We start from the raw sequence: 25,000 nt of genomic DNA, 5'->3' as shown, positions 1-25,000 counted from the left end.
AAAGACTCCACAGAGGAGTGACTCAGCTATAATTATTCCAGGTCAAACCTAGACTGAGCCAGTCGGGGATTCTTATCACAGCTGCTAATAGACTAATTAGGCAGATAAGAATGAAACTGAAAGCAGGGTAGGTGTTTACTGTCATGTTCCCACTGATAAATGTAATAAAATACATGAGGGTGCTTCGTCTCTGGTTCTCTTTAAAGAGACACTGAAGCGAAAAAAAATATATGATATAATGATGAATTGGTTGTGTACTATGAATAATTACTAGAAGATTAGCAGCAAAGAAAATATTCTCATATTTTTATTTTCAGGTATATAGTGTTTTTTCTAACATTTCATCATTCTATAATATGTGCAGATTACACAACACTCAGCATTCAAAATGATTCTTTCAGAGCAGTCTGTCAACTAATGACCTCTCCCCTGGCAGAGGAAAAGTAAATAGCCCAATAACAGTTGAGATAATAAAAGTCAGATAACAGCCTTCTCCACGACTAACTTAGTCGGAGAGCTTAATGGCTTGTTTGCATAGAGATAACAACTGGAGTTTCTCAACTCTTCCTGTACTGGAAACAATTAGACTGATGTATCTGATCTTAAGGTTTTATTTCTTAGCTGTACTACACATACAAATCATAATATCATCATTTTTTTTCGCTTCAGTGTCTCTTTAACCTACTATCTCAAAAACAAAATTGTAGCAAAACAGCATTCAAACAGTTAAACACAGCACTGTGTTCTTCAGTGAAAAGCTCCTTGCTTCAGTGGAAAGCTTTTGTCAGCATCTGAGGAGGTGATAACATTATCTTTTGTTTACTAAATGTATCTGACAAAGGGATGTAAACATTAGCAAAGTGCAGAAACGGAGCTCTGTCTGCTTCTAGTATGTGTGCAGCTGGGAAGTGATCACTAGATAGATTTTAATATCTAAATCCAGGAGCTACGCAATAAAATGCAATAGCAGCTTTCAGAGCAGATAATCTGTACCTTTGGAATTTGTAATCTGGCAATATAACTTGTGCCCAAAAAGCAAATATGATAACTGTACGGGTAATACAAAGCAGGAAAACACATTTTTATTGAAGGTTATGTCAGAGTTTTATGCCACTTTAACAGTGATGAGTGTGTTGTGAGAGCTTATAATATATATCATGTCTTCACAGCTGGGGTGGAGGAAAACATGGACAGGAATTCCACTTTAAGGAGAAACGTAAGTGAAAAGAACATAATGCATAGAATGTCTTATTATTAGGTCAGTGATTGCCCATTGTAAAATCTTTCCTCTCCTTGATTCACAATCTGAGATTTATCACAGGTGGCGGCATCTCTAGTCCTGTCAGGTGTAGCTCTGCGGAATGTTGGTTTGCTGAGAGTTCTAAAGCCAGTAGAAGAGATCTCTGGTCTCCCAGAATGCTCGGGGGGACATTTGGAGGGACAGTCCCTCTATGAGAACCCTGTCCCTCTGCCCCTCTGGCCCTCCTTCTTTCTCATTTGTACCTCTTTCAGAACTGATGTATAGATCTGTGTGAATATTTGTATTTTTCTACTGAAAATGTGGACAAAAACTGCTCTCTTCTCTCGGGCCTCATTCCAGCCTAATCCTTTTCTGCACTTCCTATCTATACATTGTATGCTGTACATTGTGACGTATCCCTGCCCTCCCACTGATGTTTAGCCTAGGCTATTTAGCTATGCAGTCTTCTCCTCTCAGTGCAATTTGAGAGACCAGGCAGGGCCCATATTATTCATTTCACTTTTTCTCATGAGGTATCTCCTAGGTGATATTTCTGTAACTTGCCAATAAAATGCCCTTTAAACCCCCAGCAAGCAAGAAAATCCTCAGAATCATTTTATAGTACTTTTTCAAATACTTTTTGGTACTTTTTAATAACAGAGTGCTGAAAAGTTATTTTAAACAGAAGATGAAAAATTATCTCCCAGGAGAAACTTCAAGAGAAAAAGTGAATTGCATATGAGCCCTGGAGTTATTTCTAATCCTACAGCAATAAATAAAAAAATAAAAAAACACACAACAAACATTCCGCAGTGGCGCTTCTCACCAGCAGTAAAAATGTCACAACCTGCAACAGATTTCAAAATGTAAATCAGGTGAGGAAAGATTTTACAAACTGGTTTATTCATTAATGAAATGTTTATTTAGGAGCAACAGTCTATTATGTGTATATCTATGCATTACCAGCTATAACCACAGGGTGGCAGTGTGTTCTAGTAACAAAGTTCTTACTACTTCCTGTGTCTGCAAAAGGAAGTTGTGAATAAGCGTGTTTGTATTTTTGGTGTGTAAAGGCTCATACACACGGGGTACGGCCGTCGCCGCAACCACGTGGCACGCGCGTGTTGCGGCGACGGTTCGCCCGTGTGTATGACGCGCGCGCCCCGAACCGTCGCCCGTCGGAGCTGTCGCCAGGCGATTGACATGTTCAATCGCCGGCTACAGCCGTCGCCGCAACCTCGCCGGAACTGTCGCTAGCCCCGCATGTGTTTGCAGGCTAGCGACAGCTACCCACACACAGTACACGGAGCATCCGGCGGGGGGGAGGAACCTCGGCGACAGCTTCCGCGGCATCGCTAATCCCTCTGCTGCCGTGTGTATGCAGAGGGACTTGGCGACGAGCTGTCGCCGAACTGTCTCCGAACTGTCGCGCACACGCTCCCGTGTGCAGCGACAGCTACAATTGTCCCCCCGTGAGTACTTAGCTTTAGAAGCCAGATTTCTAACAAGTATCTTATATTTAGCAAAGTAACTGTTTAAGTATATTAGGCATCAGTGTGGTGTGCCTGGCCCATTGCTGCACAGCTTTAGCTGAATACAGTGGTGCCCAAACTACCGGTGCCAAGACCTCCTGCATCCCTGCTACACTCTGCATAGTGCTGCTTCCATATCCTAACTCTGCAGCAAACACTGTATTACTCTGCAGCAAACACTGTATTACTCTGCAGCAAATGCTGTATTACTCTGCAGCAAACACTGTATTACTCTGCAGCAAATGCTGTATTACTCTGCAGCAAACACTGCATTACTCTGCAGCAAACACTGTATTACTCTGCAGTAAGCACTGTATTACTCTGCAGCAAATGCTGTATTACTCTGCAGCAAACACTGTATTACTCTGCAGCAAATGCTGTATTACTCTGCAGCAAACACTGTATTACTCTGCAGCAAATGCTGTATTACTCTGCAGCAAACACTGTATTACTCTGCAGCAAACATTGTATTACTCTGCAGCAAACACTGTATTACTCTGCAGTAAGCACTGTATTACTCTGCAGCAAATGCTGTATTACTCTGCAGCAAACACTGTATTACTCTGCAGCAAATGCTGTATTACTCTGCAGCAAACACTGTATTACTCTGCAGCAAATGCTGTATTACTCTGCAGCAAACACTGTATTACTCTGCAGCAAGCACTGTATTACTCTGCAGCAAATGCTGTATTACTCTGCAGCAAACACTGTATTACTCTGCAGCAAATGCTGTATTACTCTGCAGCAAATGCTGTATTACTCTGCAGCAAACACTGTATTACTCTGCAGTAAGCACTGTATTACTCTGCAGCAAGCACTGTATTACTCTGCAGCAAGCACTGGTATTACTCTGCAGCAAGCACTGATATTACTCTGCAGCAAGCACTGTATTACTCTGCAGCAATCACTGTATTACTCTGCAGCAAGCACTGTATTACTCTGCAGCAAACACTGTATTACTCTGCAGCAAGCACTGGTATTACTCTGCAGCAAGCACTGGTATTACTCTGCAGCAAACACTGTATTACTCTGCAGCAATCACTGTACTACTCTGCAGCAAGCACTGTAATACTCTGCAGCAAACACGGTATTACTCTGCAGCAAACACTGTATTACTCTGCAGTAAGCACTGTATTACTCTGCAGCAAACACTGTATTACTCTGCAGCAAATGCTGTATTACTCTGCAGCAAGCACTGTATTACTCTGCAGCAAATGCTGTATTACTCTGCAGCAAACACTGTATTACTCTGCAGCAAACACTGTATTACTCTGCAGCAAATGCTGTATTACTCTGCAGCAAACACTGTATTACTCTACAGCAAATGCTGTATTACTCTGCAGCAAATGCTGTATTAGGGCTGGTGCACACCGAGCGGCTTTTTGGGCGTTTTCAGATCCGCTTGCGGCTGCGGATCTGCTTGGTCAATGTATCTCAATGGGGTGGTGCACACCAGAGCGGGGGGCGTTTTGCAGAAACGAAAAATGCCTGGGTGAGGCATTTTTTGGATTGCGGGTGCGTTTCTGCCTCAATGTTAAGTATAGGAAAAACGCAAACCGCTCTGAAAAACGGCACTTCAGAGCGGTTTTGCAGGCGTTTTTGTTACAGAAGCTGTTCAGTAACAGCTTTACTGTAACAATATATGAAATCTACTATACTGAAAACCGCAGCAGCAATCCGCAAAACGCTAGCAAAACGCCTCATAAAAATAAAAAAAAGCGTTTAAAAATCTGCTAGCATTTTGCGGATCTGCTAGCGGGTTTTGGTGTGCACCAGCCCTTACTCTGCAGCAAACACTGTATTACTCTGCAGCAAATGCTGTATTACTCTGCAGCAAACACTGTATTACTCTGCAGTAAGCACTGTATTACTCTGCAGCAAGCACTGTATTACTCTGCAGCAAGCACTGGTATTACTCTGCAGCAAGCACTGTATTACTCTGCAGCAATCACTGTATTACTCTGCAGCAAGCACTGTATTACTCTGCAGCAAGCACTGTATTACTCTGCAGCAAGCACTGTATTACTCTGCAGCAAGCACTGTAATACTCTGCAGCAAACACTGTATTACTCTGCAGCAAACACTGTATTACTCTGCAGCAAGCACTGTAATACTCTGCAGCAAACACTGTATTACTCTGTAGCTAACTCTGTATTACTCTGCAGCAATCACTGTATTACTCTGCAGCAAGCACTGTATTACTCTGCAGCAAGCACTGTATTACTCTGCAGCAAGCACTGTAATACTCTGCAGCAAACACTGTATTACTCTGCAGCAAACACTGTAATACTCTGCAGCAAACACTGTATTACTCTGCAGCAAACACTGTATTACTCTGCAGCAAGCACTGTATTACTCTACAGCAAGCACTGTATTACTCTGCAGCAAGCACTGTAATACTCTGCAGCAAGCACTGTATTACTCTGCAGCAATCACTGTATTACTCTGCAGCAAGCACTGTATTACTCTGCAGCAAGCACTGTATTACTCTGCAGCAAGCACTGTATTACTCTGCAGCAAGCACTCTATTACTCTGCAGCAATCACTGTATTACTCTGCAGCAAGCACTGTATTACTCTGCAGCAATCACTGTATTACTCTGCAGCAAGCACTGTATTACTCTGCAGCAAGCACTGTATTACTCTGCAGCAAGCACTGTAATACTCTGCAGCAAACACTGTATTACTCTGTTGCTAACTCTGTATTACTCTGCAGCAAGCACTGTATTACTCTGTAGCAAGCACTGTATTACTCTGTAGCTAACTCTGTATTACTCTGCAGCAAGCACTGTATTACTCTGCAACAAACTCTGTATTACTCTGCAGCAAATACTGTATTACTCTGCAGCAAGCACTGTATTACTCTGCAGCAAACACTGTATTACTCTGCAGCAAACTCTGTATTACTCTGCAGCAAATACTGTATTACTCTGCAGCGAGCACTGTATTACTCTGCAGCAAGCACTGTATTACTCTGCAGCAAACACTGTATTACTCTGTAGCTAACTCTGTATTACTTTGCAGCAAACACTGTATTACTCTGCAGCAAGCACTGTATTACTCTGCAGCAAGCACTGTATTACTCTGCAGCAAACACTGTATTACTCTGCAGCAAACACTGTATTACTCTGCAGCAAGCACTGTATTGCTCTGCAGCAAGCACTGTATTGCTCTGCAGCAAGCACTGTATTACTCTGCAGCAAGCACTGTATTACTCTGCAGCAAACACTGTATTACTCTGCAGCTAACTCTGTATTACTCTGCAGCAAACACTGTATTACTCTGCAGCTAACTCTGTATTACTCTGCAGCTAACTCTGTATTACTCTGTAGCAAACACTGTATTACTCTGCAGCAAACACTGTATTACTCTGCAGCTAACTCTGTATTACTCTGTAGCAAACACTGTATTACTCTGTAGCTAACACTGTATTACTCTGCAGCAAGCACTGTATTACTCTGCAGCAAGCACTGTAATACTCTGCAGCAAACACTGTATTACTCTGTTGCTAACTCTGTATTACTCTGCAGCAAGCACTGTATTACTCTGTAGCAAGCACTGTATTACTCTGTAGCTAACTCTGTATTACTCTGCAGCAAATACTGTATTACTCTGCAGCAAGCACTGTATTACTCTGCAGCAAACACTGTATTACTCTGCAGCAAACTCTGTATTACTCTGCAGCAAATACTGTATTACTCTGCAGCAAGCACTGTATTACTCTGCAGCAAGCACTGTATTACTCTGCAGCAAACACTGTATTACTCTGTAGCTAACTCTGTATTACTCTGCAGCAAACACTGTATTACTCTGCAGCAAGCACTGTATTACTCTGCAGCAAGCACTGGTATTACTCTGCAGCAAGCACTGTATTGCTCTGCAGCAAGCACTGTATTACTCTGCAGCAAGCACTGTATTACTCTGCAGCAAGCACTGTATTACTCTGCAGCAAACACTGTATTACTCTGCAGCTAACTCTGTATTACTCTGCAGCAAACACTGTATTACTCTGCAGCTAACTCTGTATTACTCTGCAGCTAACTCTGTATTACTCTGCAGCAAGCACTGTATTACTCTGCAGCAAACACTGTATTACTCTGCAGCTAACTCTGTATTACTCTGCAGCAATCACTGTATTACTCTGCAGCAATCACTGTATTACTCTGCAGCTAACTCTGTATTACTCTGCAGCTAACACTGTATTACTCTGCAGCTAACTCTGTATTACTCTGCAGCAAGCACTGTATTACTCTGCAGCTAACTCTGTATTACTCTGCAGCAAGCACTGTATTACTCTGCAGCTAACTCTGTATTACTCTGCAGCAAGCACTGTATTACTCTGTAGCTAACTCTGTATTACAACAAATTACACTTAAAAGCTCAAAGCTCTACCGTTTTGCGCGGGTGATTTTTCCGTGATTTAACTTGGAAAAATCACTGGACAAATACGTGTTCTTGGAGCGATCGCGATTATCACTTCTATACATGCTAATCGCGATCGCTCCCGAATCACCGAAAATTGCTTCAGGTAACGCGCTTGGCGATTGCCGCTAATCGCAAATCACCGGCGTTCGGCGGCAATCACGGCAGTGAGCTCACTGCCATATACTTCCTATTGCACTGGCGCTTTGGTGATTAGCGGTAATCGCCCGCTAATCGCTGTAGTGTGAATGGGCCCTAAAGGCGTAGGTTGATTAGCAGGACATAATCATGGCGTGAAGAATGCTGGCGAAATTGACAGTAATGACAGCATTAATAGCTCATATTCTGGGCAGTATATTGGCTGAGTAACAAATTATCCTCTTCTGGAGGGAATGGTTAATAAAACGTAACTTTAAGGCTTCTTGCACACCAAGACGTTGTGTTAGGTGGCACGTTAAGGTCGCATAACGTGCACCTAACACAACGTATGGTGCTGCAAAAGCCGACGGTAGAGTGAGCCGCGTTAGGCTGCTCGATGCCCATAATATCTCCCAGAGTGGCGCTGATTGGCCAGCGGGACCACGTGATGCGGAGCGAGACACTCCGCATCACGTGGTCCCGCCGGCCAATCAGCGCCCGCCAGTGCAGTGAATATTAAGTAGCCATGTGCGCGGCTACTGTAGCTGGCTCTCCCCGCCTCCTCCGCCCCCCACTGCGCATGTGCAAACAGTCTAACGCGGCTATAGCCGCTCCAACGCCGTAGCATGCTGCACTTTGCACAGAACGTGCAGCGTTACATGTAACGCAACGTGGGCTGTGTGAACAGCCCACTTGTGGTACATTGCTGTGCGTTGGGGGAGCGTTACAGGCGCACTAACGTGCGCCTGTAACGTCTTGGTGTGCAAGCAGCCTTAATGGTTTACAAATAAAACAACCTAAGGCTACGTACTAACATACATGATTATACTCTGTAGTTAGTAATGAGCTAGGGGTACATTGTAAGTAGCCACTGTGGATGAAGTCACCCCCATTTAGCTCATTGAAATATAGTATATTACACAAAACCCCCCAAAAATAGTATATTACACAAAACCATACAAAAACCCAACATGTTTCACTTCTAAAATGAAGCTTTTTCAAGGGAAGACCTAATGTGCATACAGTGCAATAGTGCTAGGGTGTAATAGACATAATAGTATGAAAATAACAGAGATGTAAGGAGCGTGTCCGCTCATGATAGCAGCAGCTGCTATAATCATTTATGTTTGTACGCAACGCAACCTTAGGTTGTTTTATTTGTAAACTATTAAAAGTTACGTTTTATTAACCATTCCCTGCAAAAGAGGGTAATTTGTTACTTGGTGCAATTTATCAGGTTTTGTTGAGTGCAGTATATTGGCTGTCAGGAGCACACAGCACTGCCACGGCACACGGGGTTAATCAGACGCCCGGCCAAAGCTGGTGCGACCCGCACACTGATCCCGAGAACGCAAATCACAAGCACAGCGCAGATCAGTGAGAAATGTATGTCTGGATCATATTATACGGTCTCTCGGTTGTGGTGATATTAAAGTCATTATTTACTTGTCATATATTGCATGACATTAGCAGAGATGTAGCAATGGGGGATGCAGAGATTGCGACCGCACTAGGGCCCCTGGACCAGAGGAGCCAACTGGGGGCCCTCCCTCATGCATTTTATTATGTGCTGCTGTCTGCTTTTAGGATTGATAGGCTGGCCATACACACATTGATCTTTTCAATCGATTTGCTTGTTGTCATCGACTTGTTCAGGTATGTTTTCTGTTGAATTCTAACCAAGACTGATTGGGAAAGTAGTGGAGCAGATCATTGCAATCAGATTGGTGATTGATCCGATAGTGATTGATAGCTTGCCATATCAGGTCATTATGAATGACTTGTACTCCATATTCCTAGATTTAGTCATTACCAGGTGTGGCTGGAATGGCCAGCTAAAGCTTACCTACAACTTAAATAATATCAGAGTTATTTTTCCCACCTTATTTCATCCTTTGACCAAGAACCGGTGCCCTGCCTACCAAAATCTTTCAATATAAAGGCACCTAACCACTCACTCCGCTCCTCCAATGAACTTCGCCTGACACCCCCCGCATCATCCAGTCTTATGCACGCCTCCAGGACCTCTCAAGACCTGCTCCAACACTATGGAACTCCCTACCTCCCCCATTTAGGGTTTCCCTCTCCTTCAACATCTTCAACAAGGCCCTCAAGACTCACCTTTTCACTCAGGCCTACCACCCCCTCACTGGTGCTCTAAACCCCGAAGCTGAACTCTTGTCTTTACCTTTCGTGTCTCTACCTCTCCCTCTAGAAGGTAAGCCTTCGGGCAGGGCCCTCCTCCTTGTGTCTAGGGATGGTCGCTGGATTCCACAATTCCGGACGGAATTTGGTGATTCCGGTTCCGATATGACGGAACGGAATTGCTATAGCGCTAAAACGGAATTCCGCAGAAAATTTTAAAATTCCGCCGGAATTTTACAGAATTCAAATTTATTTCCCTACCAAACTGATTTCTGCCTGATAACCTTTCTCCCTCCTCCCGGAGGGTCTCATCTTCCAGGGAATTGTAGTATTTCAAAAGCCAGCTTACATACCTTGAACCCAGGTCTGAGTGCGTGGTAGGTAGCTCTCTTCACCACTATACCACCACCAACACTACATGCTGAAGCCAGCCTAGCATGTACCATTATGATATATCCAAGAGAAAAATGAGCTTGCTTAAGGATTTGTAGCATGTCAAAAGCCAACTCACATTGGCCAGGAATAGAACCCAGGCTTACCGCTCTGTAGGCTGCTCTTCTAACCATTATACCACCAACACAACACACTACCATGCTACATGCTGAAGGCAGCCTAGCATGTACCATTATGATATATCCAAGATAAAAAAGAGCTTGCTTAAGGATTTGTAGCATGTCAAAAGCCAACTCACATTGGCTGGGAATTGAACCCAGGTCTAGTGCTCTGTGACTAAGCATTACCTTGTACTCATACTGTGCTGTGTGATCTCCATGCTCCATCCAGTGACTAAGCATTACCTTGTACTCATACTGTGCTGTGTGATCTCCATGCTCCATCCAGTGACTAAGCATTACCTTGTACTCCCGGGACAAGGTCCTCCAGCACCCAAGGCTGAGACACCAAAGTGCGCCCCTCCATCCCTACTACCCCAGCTGTCACACACTGATTGCTATTAGACTAAGAGGCGCCACAGGGCCCACAACCTCCCCAACACCTTAATATCTAGTTATCTGGCTTGCAGTCACTGCCATGTATCCCCTTTTCTTATTTCTTTCTGCTTCATACACAATTAGGAATGACAGCTGAATGAATTCTGCGCCCCCTCCTACACTGCGCCCTGAGGCTGGTGCCTCTCCAGCCTATGCCTCGGCCCGGCCCTGCTCCTACTATGCTGTGTGATCTCCATGCTCCCATCCAGTGACTAAGCATTACCTTGTACTCATTCTGTGCTGTGTGATCTCCATGCTGCATCCAGTGACTAAGCATTACCTTGTACTCATACTGTGCTGTGTGATCTCCATGCTCCCCTCTAGTGACTAAGCATTACCTTGTACTCATACTGTGCTGTGTGATCTCCATGCTCCCATCCAGTGACTAAGCATTACCTTGTACTCATACTGTGCTGTGTGATCTCCATGCTCCATCCAGTGACTAAGCATTACCTTGTACTCTGTGATGATCTGCTCGGCTGCCTGTGCAGGCAGGCAGTTTTTTGATCATTGTTTAGGTTTGCATGCTGCAGGACTCTGGAAAGAAGAGCTTCTGTCAGTTTTGCAGCTTGTGCTTGCAGAGGAATTTGCATACGTTGTCATGCAAATTGCCTGGCCACATTCATTGGAGGCGTGTACTATAAGTACTATGTCTTTCCCACAATGCTTGGCTGGTCATAAGGATTTAGTCCTGTGTAACCTTACTCTCTGTTTGAAGATCAGCTTAGAGTAATTCCTGGAAAACTGCACTAGGCAGGTTTCCTTAGTGCAGTTAGGAATAGTGTTGGGCGAACATCTAGATGTTCGGGTTCGGGCCGAACAGGCCGAACATGGCCGCGATGTTCGGGTGTTCGACCCGAACTCCGAACATAATGGAAGCCTCCTTACATGCTACATACCCCAAATTTACAGGGTATGTGCACCTTGGGAGTGGGTACAAGAGGAAAAAAAAATTAGCAAAAAGAGCTTATAGTTTTTGAGAAAATCGATTTTAAAGTTTCAAAGGGAAAACTGTCTTTTAAATGCGGGAAATGTCTGTTTTCTTTGCACAGGTAACATGTTTTTTGTCGGCATGCAGTCATAAATGTAATACATATAAGAGGTTCCAGGAAAAGGGACCGGTAACGCTAACCCAGCAGCAGCACACGTGATGGAACAGGAGGAGGGTGGCGCAGGAGGAGAAGAAGGCCACGCTTTGTGAGACACAACAACCCCGGCCTTGCATGAGGGCAAGAAGCGTGCGGATAGCATGCTTTGTACCGCCATGCAGTCATAAATGTAATAAAGATAAGTGGTTCAATAAACAGGGACCACGCGGCAACGCTAACCCAGCAGCAGCAGACGTGATGGAACAGGAGCAGGCGCAGGAGGAGAAGGCCACGCTTTGTGAGACACAACAACCCAGGCCTTGCATGAGGGCAAGAAGCGTGCGGATAGCATGCTTTGTACCGCCATGCAGTCATAAATGTAATAAAGATAAGTGGTTCAATAAACAGGGACCACGCGGCAACGCTAACCCAGCAGCAGCAGACGTGATGGAACAGGAGCAGGCGCAGGAGGAGAAGGCCACGCTTTGTGAGACACAACAACCCAGGCCTTGCATGTGGACAAAAAGCGTGCGGATATAGCAGCAATGCTTTTTGCCGCCATGCAGTCATAAATGTAATACAGATGAGAGGTTCAATAAACAGGGCCCGGAAACGCAACACCATCCCAGATGTTCATTGGTCATGTTACTTGGTTGTGGTCCTGGAGTGTTGCGTAGTCATTTCCAATCCAGGATTGATTCATTTTAATTTGAGTCAGACGGTCTGCATTTTCTGTAGAGAGGCGGATACGCCGATCTGTGACGATGCCTCCGGCAGCACTGAAACAGCGTTCCGACATAACGCTGGCTGCCGGGCAAGCCAGCACCTCTATTGCGTACATTGCCAGTTCGTGCCAGGTGTCTAGCTTCGATACCCAATAGTTGAAGGGTGCAGATGGATAGTTCGACACAGCTACGCCATCTGACATGTAGTCCTTGACCATCTTCTCCAGGCGATCGGTGTTGGAGGTGGATCTGCACGCTTGCTGTTCAGTGGGCTGCGGCTGCATGGGTGTCAGAAAATTTTCCCACTCCAAGGACACTGCCGATACCATTCCCTTTTGGGTACTAGCTGCGGCTTGCGTTGTTTGCTGCCCTCCTGGTCGTCCTGGGTTTGCGGAAGTCAGTCTGTCTGCGTACAACTGGCTAGAGGAGGGGGAGGATGTCAATCTCCTCTCTAAAGTCTCCACAAGGGCCTGCTGGTATTCTTCCATTTTGACCTGTCTGACTCTTTCTTCAAGCAGTTTTGGAACATTGTGTTTGTACCGTGGATCCAGAAGGGTATAAACCCAGTAATTGGTGTTGTCCAGAATGCGCACAATGCGTGGGTCACGTTCAATGCAGTCTAGCATGAATTGAGCCATGTGTGCCAGAGTCCTACCAGAATCCTCATCATCCTCTTGTGAGCGTTGTGATAGTTGTTGTGATGCATCATAGTCGTCACCTTCCTCCTGGTCTGCTTCTGCTGACCATTCGCGTTGAATTGTGGAAGTCCAACGTGCACCGCTCTGGCCCTCGTCAGTGGTGGCATGAAATTCCTGCTCCAACTCCAGCTGTTCCTCCTCCTCTTCTTCGTCATAGCTGCTGGGGCCAGCGTTCCCTGAGGCGGATGGCCTGATGTTGGTACCATCACGCTGATCGTTTTCTCCTTCAGATTCCCCCAGTTGCATCATGACAGCTGTTTCCTTGATTTTTAACATCGACCTCTTCAGTAAACACAGCAGTGGTATGGTAATGCTGACTGAAGAGTTGTCACTGCTCACAAGCAACGTGGATTGCTCAAAATTTTGGAGGACTTGGCAGAGGTCCAACATGTTGGCCCAATCGGATCCACAGAAGCTTGGCAGCTGGCCGGATGCGCCTCGGTACTGCGCCGTCATGTACTGGACCACTGCACTCTTCTGCTCGCAAAAGCGGGCTAGCATGTGCAGCGTAGAATTCCAGCGCGTAGGGACATCACACAGCAAGCGATGGTGGGGGAGATTGAAGCGCTCCTGCATCTTGGCGAGTGCCCCCGAAGCAGTACTGGAATTTCTACAATGTTTGGACACTCGACGCACCTTCAACAGCAGATCGGGCACGCCTGGGTATGTCCTCAGGAACCGCTGAACTACTAGGTTCATCACGTGCGCCAGGCAAGGGATGTGTGTCAGCTTAGCCAACCTTAAAGCGCGAATGAGATTACTCCCATTATCACACACAACCATGCCCGGTTTCAGGTCCAGCGGTGCCAGCCACAAATCCGTCTGTTCCTTTATTCCCCTCCAAATTTCCTCCCCTGTGTGCTGCTTATCCCCAAGGCAGATTAGCTTCAGCAACGCTTGCTGACGCATGCCAACAGCTGTGCTGCACTGCTTCCACGATCCTACTGCTGCTGGGTTAGCGTTTCCGGATGAGGTACAGCTTTGAGATGCGTTGGAGGAGAAGGAGTCAGAGAGGTAGGTGCTGCTGTTATCCAGTGGGAGGGACGGCGGTGCAGCTGTTTGTGGCGTGGGCAACACCCGTGCCGTAGCAGGTGAGGAATCGCTGCCAGGCTCCACAAGGTTCACCCAGTGCGCGGTAAGGGAGATGTATCGACCCTGGCCGAACGCACTCGTCCAGGTGTCAGTGGTGAGGTGAACCTTGCAGGCAACGGCATTCTTCAAGCTTCGGGTTATTTTGCTGACCACGTGCTCATGCAACTCAGGCACTGCAGAGCGTGCAAAGTGGTAGCGGCTGGGAACCACGTAACGTGGGATGGCCACTGACATCATGCCCTTGAAGCTGTTTGTCTCCACCAATCGATATGGCAGCATTTCGCAGGCCAGAAGCTTGGCTATGCTGGCTGTTACTGCCACGGCCCGGGGGTCATTTGCTGGCAATTTCCTCTTGCGCTCAAACATCTCCGACACAGACAACTGAACCGTAGCGCTGCACACGGAAGGGCTGTTGGTTGTTGTGTTTGATGAACACTGGGAGACCTCAAGAGCACTACTCCGGAAAGTGACAGTGTCAGCGTCGTCTGATGTTTGTGAATGTTGTGAACCACGCAATGGCTGGGCTACTGCTGCTGCTGAGGCGGGTCTGGTGAACCCAAGGGAGGCAGTGTTGTTTCTGGTACCCTGTCCTGACGCGTTTGCCCAAAGAGTGGGATGTTTGGATAGCATGTGACGGCTCATGCTGGTGGTGGAGAGGTTGTTAATATTTTTCCCCCTGCTCAGGCGGGTCTTGCACACCTTGCAAATCGCCATGGTAACATCCTCAGTGCAGTCTTCAAAGAAAGCCCAGACTTTGGAGCACCTGCCTCCTTGCTGGCGATTTCTGTTTGCTCCTCTTTTGCCTCTCACTTGAACTTCCACGCTTGTGGTGCCTGAAATTGCGCGCCGCCTACCTTGTGGCACAAGGCGAACTCGTGCAGCAGTGTGTTCTTCAACAGACTCATCTGTGCTGCTGCTACGACGGCGATGTTCTCGTTCACAAACAAAATCTGGGTCTCTGTCCACATTGTCCATACCCTCCTCTTCCATCTCCTCAAACTCGTCATATGTCATTGTGGGCCACCGCCGTGGAGTAGAGCTCCCCACAACAACCTCTGCGCAGCACACTCCAACGTCGTCTTCCAGATCTTGTCGGCCGACCTCCTGCAATTGCAACCCCTCCTGCCCAAATTGCTCTGGGATTTGGGTTTCCGAGTCCTCTTCGGACTCGCCTTGTATTTCAGTGCGCGGTGCATTTCCCACAGTTAACGGTTGTGAATCCAGGCACAACATTTCTGGCTGTTCCTCCATTGACCTTTGAAAGGTGGAAGTTTGTTGGGCTGGGAATAGCTCCTGCGAATACCCCATTGTGTCCTGAGGTAATTCATCGGACTGGTTATCTGGCATTTGTGTGCGTGGTGTCGCTGCCGGTTGTGTCAGCTTTGTGCCCACTGGCTCCTTGTAACTGGCTGAGGACTCGGACCTCGTGCGTGATGTGCTGGTGCTGCTTAACCCACTGCTGGACGCTTGAGAGGTCATCCAAGTAATTATCTGGTCCTGTTCTTTTGGATTTGTGAGGGTTGTTGTCCTGGACAACATGGGCGGTATTGAGTGGGTTTTCTTGGGTGCTCCCCTGTGGCCTGTACGTGAACCGTCAGGGGAAACACCTCTTCCCTTGCCCCTCCCTCTTTCACCGGATTTCTTCCTCATTTCACTTATCCTTACAGTACACGCTGACTGGCAGCAGTACAGTGGCAGTACAGAAATGCTATACAGTACCACTATTCCCAGCAGCGACACAGAGCACAATGCTATACAGTGACGGGTGAGCGGTGTACCACTATTCCCAGCAGCGACACAGAGCACAATGCTATACAGTGACGGGTGAGCGGTGTACCACTATTCCCAGCAGCGACACAGAGCACAATGCTATACAGTGACGGGTGAGCGGTGTACCACTATTCCCAGCAGCGACACAGAGCACAATGCTATACAGTGGCGAACGAGCGGTGTACCACTATTCCCAGCAGACACAGAACAGTACACAGAATGCTATATAGTGTGGCTGAACGAGCGGTGTACCACTATTCCCAGCAGACACAGAACAGTACACAGAATGCTATATAGTGTGGCTGAACGAGCGGTGTACTACTGTTCCCAGCAGACACAGAACAGTACACAGAATGCTATATAGTGTGGCTGAACGAGCGGTGTACTACTGTTCCCAGCAGACACAGAACAGTACACAGAATGCTATATAGTGTGGCTGAACGAGCGGTGTACCACTGTTCCCAGCAGACACAGAACAGTACACAGAATGCTATATAGTGTGGCTGAACGAGCGGTGTACCACTATTCCCAGCAGACACAGAACAGTACACAGAATGCTATATAGTGTGGCTGAACGAGCGGTGTACTACTGTTCCCAGCAGACACAGAACAGTACACAGAATGCTATATAGTGTGGCTAAACGAGCGGTGTACCACTGTTCCCAGCAGACACAGAACAGTACACAGAATGCTATATAGTGTGGCTGAACGAGCGGTGTACCACTATTCCCAGCAGACACAGAACAGTACACAGAATGCTATATAGTGTGGCTGAACGAGCGGTGTACCACTATTCCCAGCAGACACAGAACAGTACACAGAATGCTATATAGTGTGGCTGAACGAGCGGTGTACTACTGTTCCCAGCAGACACAGAACAGTACACAGAATGCTATATAGTGTGGCTGAACGAGCGGTGTACTACTGTTCCCAGCAGACACAGAACAGTACACAGAATGCTATATAGTGTGGCTGAACGAGCGGTGTACTACTGTTCCCAGCAGACACAGAACAGTACACAGAATGCTATATAGTGTGGCTGAACGAGCGGTGTACTACTGTTCCCAGCAGACACAGAACAGTACACAGAATGCTATATAGTGTGGCTGAACGAGCGGTGTACTACTGTTCCCAGCAGACACAGAACAGTACACAGAATGCTATATAGTGTGGCTGAACGAGCGGTGTACTACTGTTCCCAGCAGACACAGAACAGTACACAGAATGCTATATAGTGTGGCTGAACGAGCGGTGTACCACTGTTCCCAGCAGACACAGAACAGTACACAGAATGCTATATAGTGTGGCTGAACGAGCGGTGTACTACTGTTCCCAGCAGACACAGAACAGTACACAGAATGCTATATAGTGTGGCTGAACGAGCGGTGTACTACTGTTCCCAGCAGACACAGAACAGTACACAGAATGCTATATAGTGTGGCTGAACGAGCGGTGTACTACTGTTCCCAGCAGACACAGAACAGTACACAGAATGCTATATAGTGTGGCTGAACGAGCGGTGTACCACTGTTCCCAGCAGACACAGAACAGTACACAGAATGCTATATAGTGTGGCTGAACGAGCGGTGTACTACTGTTCCCAGCAGTGACACACAATGACTGGGGGGGACCCTGGCTAGCGTGGCTGGAGCGCGAACTACCCTGCCTGCCTACCCAAAGCTAAACCCACAGACAAATGGCGGAGATATGACGTGGTTCGGGTATTTATTTACCCGAACCACGTGACAGTTCGGCCAATCAGAGCGCGTTCGGGTCCGAACCACGTGACCCGTTCGGCCAATCACAGCGCTAGCCGAACGTTCGGGGAACGTTCGGCCATGCGCTCTTAGTTCGGCCATATGGCCGAACGGTTTGGCCGAGCACCGTCAGGTGTTCGGCCGAACTCGAACATCACCCGAACAGGGTGATGTTCTGCAGAACCCGAACAGTGGCGAACACTGTTCGCCCAACACTAGTTAGGATTGCTTATCTGTTTGTTTGTTCTGTTGCTATTGTCCTGTCCCAGTGGTGGTCGACAGGAAATGGTTCTGATCTCTGTTCTTGGAGTATAGCTGGTGCAGCGGTTGCTACCAGCTATCTCTTCTGATCTGTCTCACTTGGATCGCGCTGGCATCTTGCGCTAGCACTGTGGATCCTTCTGTTCTGTCTCCTTGGATCGCGCTAGCCACTTTCCGTTAGTGCTGTGGATCCTTCTGTTCTGCTACTCTGTACCTGGATCGCGCTAGCCACTTTCGCTAGTGCTGTGGATCCTATCTCTCGCTTGTCCCTGTTTTCGTGTGTCTGTCTTGTCTGCTACGAACGCTTGCTGGAGGCTCGGTGAGGTAACACTCGCGTCCTCTGTTACATGTTTGTCTTGTCTTGGTTAGTTAGGCGTGCTTGTCTCTATTGTGCTTATCACGTGGAGACCACGCATAACCGTGTGCACTGTTGCGAATGAGTGCGGTGTTCGCGTTCAGTTAGCATTTGTTATTTTCCTTGTTATTCTCATTGTATTATTTGCTGTGCCTTTGCTAACCTCGTATTCTATTCTGATCTGCCTTGTGTCACGTCTGGCGATCGCACCTCTCGCGATCGTGTTCTTATTTCATATCTGCTGTTGTGTGTGCACTGTCGCGGGGTGGCGACTAGGTTGACGCACACACATACAACCTGTCCCTTTGCTCGTTCTCATTCGCAATCGCCTCTCTTGCGATTGCGTTCTGCGCTTCGTACAATTCCTGTCTGGCATTTGTGGAGGTACAGAGGATTGGTTCCTCTGCACTCCCCTGCGCCATCTGCCGACAGGAATTTTCCCTCTACGGGTGCGTAGCACCTTTTGCTGGGTGCCTGCAATTATACGCTTGTGGAGGATTTCCGCCGTGTCAGCGCACGCGTTGTGCGCTGATCACGGAGGAAGTTCCACAATCGTTACATACTCATACTGTGCTGTGTAATCTCCATGCTCCCCTCCAGTGACTGACTAAGCATTACCTTGTACTCATACTGTGCTGTGTGATCTGGTCTCTCTTGTATTCCTGTATTGTCATATTGCTGTATGTCACCCTTCCCTAATCTCCATGCTCCATCCAGTGACTAAGCATTACCTTGTACTCATACTGTGCTGTGTGATCTCCATGCTCCATCCAGTGACTAAGCATTACCTTGTACTCATACTGTGCTGTGTGATCTCCATGCTCCATCCAGTGACTAAGCACTACCTTGTACTCATACTATGCTGTGTGATCTCCATGCTCCATCCAGTGATTAAGCATTACCTTGTACTCATACTGTGCTGTGCGATCTCCATGCTCCCATCCAGTGACTAAGCATTACCTTGTACTCATACTGTGCTGTGTGATCTCCATGCTGCCATCCAGTGACTAAGCATTACCTTGTACTCATACTGCGCTGTGTGATCTCCATGCTCCATCCAGTGGCTGACTAAGCATTACCTTGTACTCATACTGTGCTGTGTGATCTCCATGCTCCATCCAGTGACTAAGCATTACCTTGTACTCATACTGTGCTGTGTGATCTCCATGCTCCATCCAGTGACTAAGCATTACCTTGTACTCATACTGTGCTGTGTGATCTCCATGCTCCATCCAGTGACTAAGCATTACCTTGTACTCATACTGTGCTGTGTGATCTCCATGCTCCATCCAGTGACTAAGCATTACCTTGTACTCATACCGTGCTGTGTGATCTCCATGCTCCCCTCCAGTGACTAAGCATTACCTTGTACTCATACTGTGCTGTGTGATCTCCATGCTCCATCCAGTGACTAAGCATTACCTTGTACTCATACTGTGCTGTGTAATCTCCATGCTCCATCCAGTGACTAAGCATTACCTTGTACTCATACTGTGCTGTGTGATCTCCATGCTCCCCTCCAGTGACTAAGCATTACCTTGTACTCATACTGTGCTGTGTAATCTCCATGCTCCATCCAGTGACTAAGCAGTACCTTGTACTCATACTGTGCTGTGTGATCTCCATGCTCCCCTCCAGTGACTAAGCATTACCTTGTACTCATACTGTGCTGTGTAATCTCCATGCTCCCATCCAGTGACTAAGCATTACCTTGTACTCATACTGTGCTGTGTAATCTCCATGCTCCCCTCCAGTGACTGACTAAGCATTACCTTGTACTCATACTGTGCTGTGTGATCTCCATGCTCCATCCAGTGACTAAGCATTACCTTGTACTCATACTGTGCTGCGTGATCTGGTCTTTCTTCTATTCCTGTATTGTCATATTGCTGTATGTCACCCCTAAATATTGTCTGTAACCTAAACTAATGTCCAGCGCTGCGTAATATGTTGGCGCTTTATAAATACAATAAATAGGTAAATATAATAATACTTCCATGCACTCTTTCAGTATAGACAAATCGGCTAATTTCGCTGCAGCACCCCAATAGATTGTAATGAGAATAACAGCTATAGCAGTGTTTAGTGCCACTGATAGCCGGAGATCAAATTAGAAAACAAAAAAAATAGGTAATAGATGGTGCCCAAATTACGTAAATCTCCTGAGTTGTCACAACTCAGAGTTTTGTGGCAGGGGGAGTCGTCTTTCCCCTTCACCCAATGCCAAAATTTGGCAGCAGCGATTTCAAATATACGCAGTATCGAGGCTCGTGGTCACATGGTTAGTGGGAGATCGAAGAACGGCACAAAGACGCTCCAGGGAGTCTGTGAATAGAGTTTGGGCATCGGGGACTTTGGTTTTTCTTCCATGAGCTGCGTGTTTGGATAATTCTTCCTCCTCGGCCTACTCAGAACGCTCGGCTTTGTCTGGGAATGGATCGCTCTCCGCTGCAGTTACACGGGAAAACAATAGCGTGATCTTATCAAACGGTTATTGCTCGATACGTATGGACATCTGTTCTCCTGCACTGAGATGGCTCTGAGCGTCCCGTACGCGGTAATGCTGGGCAGTTATTTGTGATACATACATATAATTAGCGCTGCCACATGAGAACAGAATGTCTTTTCCCCAGGTGTGCGCACAATGCGGAGCGTCGCGGTCTGTCGGGCGGCCAGGACCCCGGCTAGCGAATATGAATCGAGGGACTCGGGGTAATCAATTTGGATCCGCCGGCAGGTACGCGGAAACAGCGGCGTTCAAAGCCTCCTCTATGGAGTCCTCAGAGGCACAAAGCATTAGTGAGAATATCGACAGGAGTATTGACACATTCCGAGGCGTATTGAAGAGCGGCGGCCGCTGAAAAGGCACAAAGGTAGACAGGGAACGTGGCTCAGAACACCGGCAATGCCACGGATCGCCATCTGTCGCATGAGCGCGTTCCAGCGCCGTGCACCGCCGGATCCTGACATGCTGGATTCAGTACTTCTGCAACCAGAATAAAGCTGAAAACAAGTTTATTTAAAAGCACACCTGAAGTGTAGAGATGGCCCAAACGGATCGCCAGCGAACGGTTCCCGGCGAACTTCCATGGTTCGCGATTGCAGAGAACAGCAAACTTTTCCGGAAGTTCGGTTCGCCCCCATAGTGCATCGTGAGGGTCAACTTTGACCCTCTACATCACAGTCAGCAGGCACATTGTAGCCAATCAGGCTACACTCCCTCCTGGAGCCACTCCTCCCTTATAAAAGGCAGAGAGAGCTATAGGGAAAGCTTAGTTAGGCTCTTGTAGGCTTGTTAGCTTGCTCCTTGCTGATTGTTATTGCTAAAATAGCACCCCTCAACGGCTCTTTTGAGAGCCAATCTTGTTCTTGTGATCTATTTTTTGTGTGTGTATGGGTCCCACTGACACTTGTGTTGCATAGACAGCCTTGCTAATTCATACTGTGTGTGCCACTGCCAGCAGCCAAGCACATTCAGTGACTGTGTGTGTGTGACAGGTACACATTGCAATACCCATCACTGCATATACCTACCTGTTGTTCACAGTGCACCCACCCACCTACGTGAGCTCACACAGTGTCACTGTGCCTGTCCGCTACCTGTCTGTGTGTGACAGGTGCACATTGCAATACCCATCACTGCATATACCTACCTGTTGTTCACAGTGCACCCACCCACCTACGTGAGCTCACACTGTGTCACTGTGCCTGTCCGCTACCTGTCTGTGTGTGACAGGTGCACATTGCAATACCCATCACTGCATATACCTACCTGTTGTTCACAGTGCACCCACCCACCTCCGTGAGCTCACACAGTGTCACTGTGCCTGTCCGCTACCTGTCTGTGTGTGACAGGTGCACATTGTAATACCCATCACTGCATATACCTACCTGTTGTTCACAGTGCACCCACCTACCGACGTGAGCTCACATAGTGTCACTGTGCCTGTCCGCTACCTGTCTGTGAGTGACAGGTGCACATTGTAATACCCATCACTGCATATACCTACCTGTTGTTCACAGTGCACCCACCTACCGACGTGAGCTCACGCAGTGTCACTGTGCCTGTCTGGTACCTGTCTGTGTGTGACAGGTGCACATTGTAATACCCATCACTGCATGTACCCACCTACCTGTTGTTCACAGTGCACCCACCTACCTACTTGAGTGCACGCAGTGTCACTGTGCCTGTACGCTACCTGTCTGTGTGTGACAGGTGCACATTGTAATACCCATTACTGCATATAGCTACCTACCTACGTGAGTGCACGCAGTGTGATATACCACTCAGTGCATACCTGTTAACTGCACCTGTGTGACTGCACATTGTATTAATCAAGTCAGTGCATACCTTTCACTTCATCCCCTCCAATATGGACAAAACAAAAGGCAGAGGCAGGCCACCTGGCAGGTCTGATCGAGGTCGCGCTGTCGTGATTTCGTGCGGCCCGCGACCAAAGTACAGTGTTCAGAAGAAGGCACGTGCCATCAACACCAATATTGTCAGGATGTAGTAGACTATTTAACACAGAACACCTCATCTTTCTCAGCTTCCACACGGAAGCGTGACATATCTTCCTCCTCTTGCTCTGATTCTGGCACCCCACTTAACACTCCGTCGGCCACCACCACCAAAGTGCCATCACCCCAGGGCTCAGAGGTGTGGAAATTTTTGTGTGTGTCTGCCTCAGATGAGAGCTATGCCATCTGTACTCTCTGCCACCGAAAATTGAGCCGTGGAAAGACCCGCGTAGGGACAACTACCTTACGACGGCACATGATTACAAAGGATTACAAAGCACAAACTGCAATGGGATGACCACCTGAGGAAAAGCAGCACACAAAAGCAAAGCCACACACCACAGTGGAAGATACCAGGCCGCAATTTTCTTTAAAAAAGGCGATACCTAAACTGTACCGTGATGTTGAAAGGCAAGTGGTGACATCTCTGGCACACAGCGTTGTATCAAGGGTCCATCTGACCACGGATGCCTGGTCTGCAAAGCACGCTCATGCCTGCCCGAAGACTAGAATTCAGTCCCCACACACAGCATCTCTACCTGCACGCCGTGTGACTGCCTGCCCCAATACTAAGTCGGTCCCCACACAGTATCTCTGCCTTCTCCGCCACCACCAACAGGGTCCTGGACTCCAGGCGGATTCCTGAATTTTCGCTATAATAATTTTTCTGGTGTGTGTACATGCCTGCCTAATTTTTCTGGCTGCAGTGCAGCTGCAACAACAAAAGAAAAGGCATGTACATGTGTCAATTCCCCTTCATGATCATTACCTTGCCGCGGTGAAGGGGCTTGGGTATCACAATGAAGCAATGACCGCCGGCTATATGAGTATGTTGAAAGGGCACACCCAAGATAATAAGGTCGTTGCTTCATTGTGGTCAGACCAAATTTGATCAGCTGGACAGTCACTGTTGTTCTATCACTGAGCTACCACAGCCGGCGACCATATGGGCTTGAAAACCGCCATGGCCTGCGCTCTCGCCATGGTGCGCACCAGTCCAGCACGGCCGTCACTACGCAAACAGCTAAGTTCCGGGCGTGGCTTGATGACGTCATCAAGCCAAGACCCGACACTTAAAGGATACCACAACTGACATGTGGCATAATGAGATAGACATGGGTATGTACAGTGCCAAGCACACAGATAACTATGCTGTGTTCCTTTTTTTCTTTCTCTGCCTGAAAAAGGTAAATATCAGGTATGTAAGTGGCTGACTCAGTCCTGACTCAGACAGGAAGTGACTACAGTGTGACCCTCACTGATAAGAAATTCAAACTATAAAACACTTTCCTAGCATAAAATGGCTTCTGAGAGCAAGAAAGAGATAAAAAAGGGGAATTTCTTATCTGTGAGGTTCACACTGTAGTCACTTTCTGTCTGAGTCAGGACTGAGTCAGCCACTTACATACCTGATATTTAACTCTTTCAGGCAGAGAAAGAAAAAAAGGAACACAGCCTAGTTATTTGTGTGCTAGGCACTGTACATACCCATGTCTATCTCATTATGCTACATGTCAGTTGTGGTATCCTTTAAGTTAGAGCGAGTGGGGATGCCGGCCAGAGTGGAGGGGAGTGACGATCGCATCAGGAAAATGAGTGGATCCTCTGCTTTCCTCCCTACCGCCGCAGATCACTACGATCCGACGGAGATCATAGTGATCACGTGATCAGGAGCCAATCGCGATGGCTGCTGATCACTGAGGGGAGATGTCAGGAGTCATATGACAGCTTAACCTCCCCTCTCGGGTGCGCACCATCGCGTCGGGAGCGGAAATGGCGGGTGGCGTAAATCCTACACCACATCAGCCTAGAGCAGCCACAAGTGAGGCGTAGGATTTACATGCGGCGGTCGTCAAAAGGTTAATTTGCTATGAAACTCAGCATCTCCTCTCCATTCCTAATCACAGCATACAATCTACTAGGAGAAGGCAAGTTTGCCTCAGGCAGCAAAATGGGAGGGGCTGCTGGAGGGAGGTTAGGGTTAGGGTTAGGTAGATGTGGAGTAACATGTATAGATAATCTATCGATAGGGGGTGAAGCACTACAGACAGTAAGGAAGGATGTTGCTGCAAAGCTGCTTGTAGAATATCAGTCACAGCTCTTTCCCGATACTCACACACACTGCTCTATTGGGCGTCCATATTAAGTGTCAGCGGTAGTGAATGTAGCGTTCATATAATGTGCGCAGGGTAATTTCTATCCTGGGATTCAGATCTATAGAGAATGACTTCCAAGCCACAATCTCCCGCCACCCACATACCTGCAGCT

Source organism: Hyperolius riggenbachi, chromosome 3 (genome assembly GCF_040937935.1).
Source record: "Hyperolius riggenbachi isolate aHypRig1 chromosome 3, aHypRig1.pri, whole genome shotgun sequence".
Taxonomy (NCBI): Eukaryota; Metazoa; Chordata; class Amphibia; order Anura; family Hyperoliidae; genus Hyperolius; species Hyperolius riggenbachi.
This window is presented reverse-complemented; position numbering follows the sequence as displayed.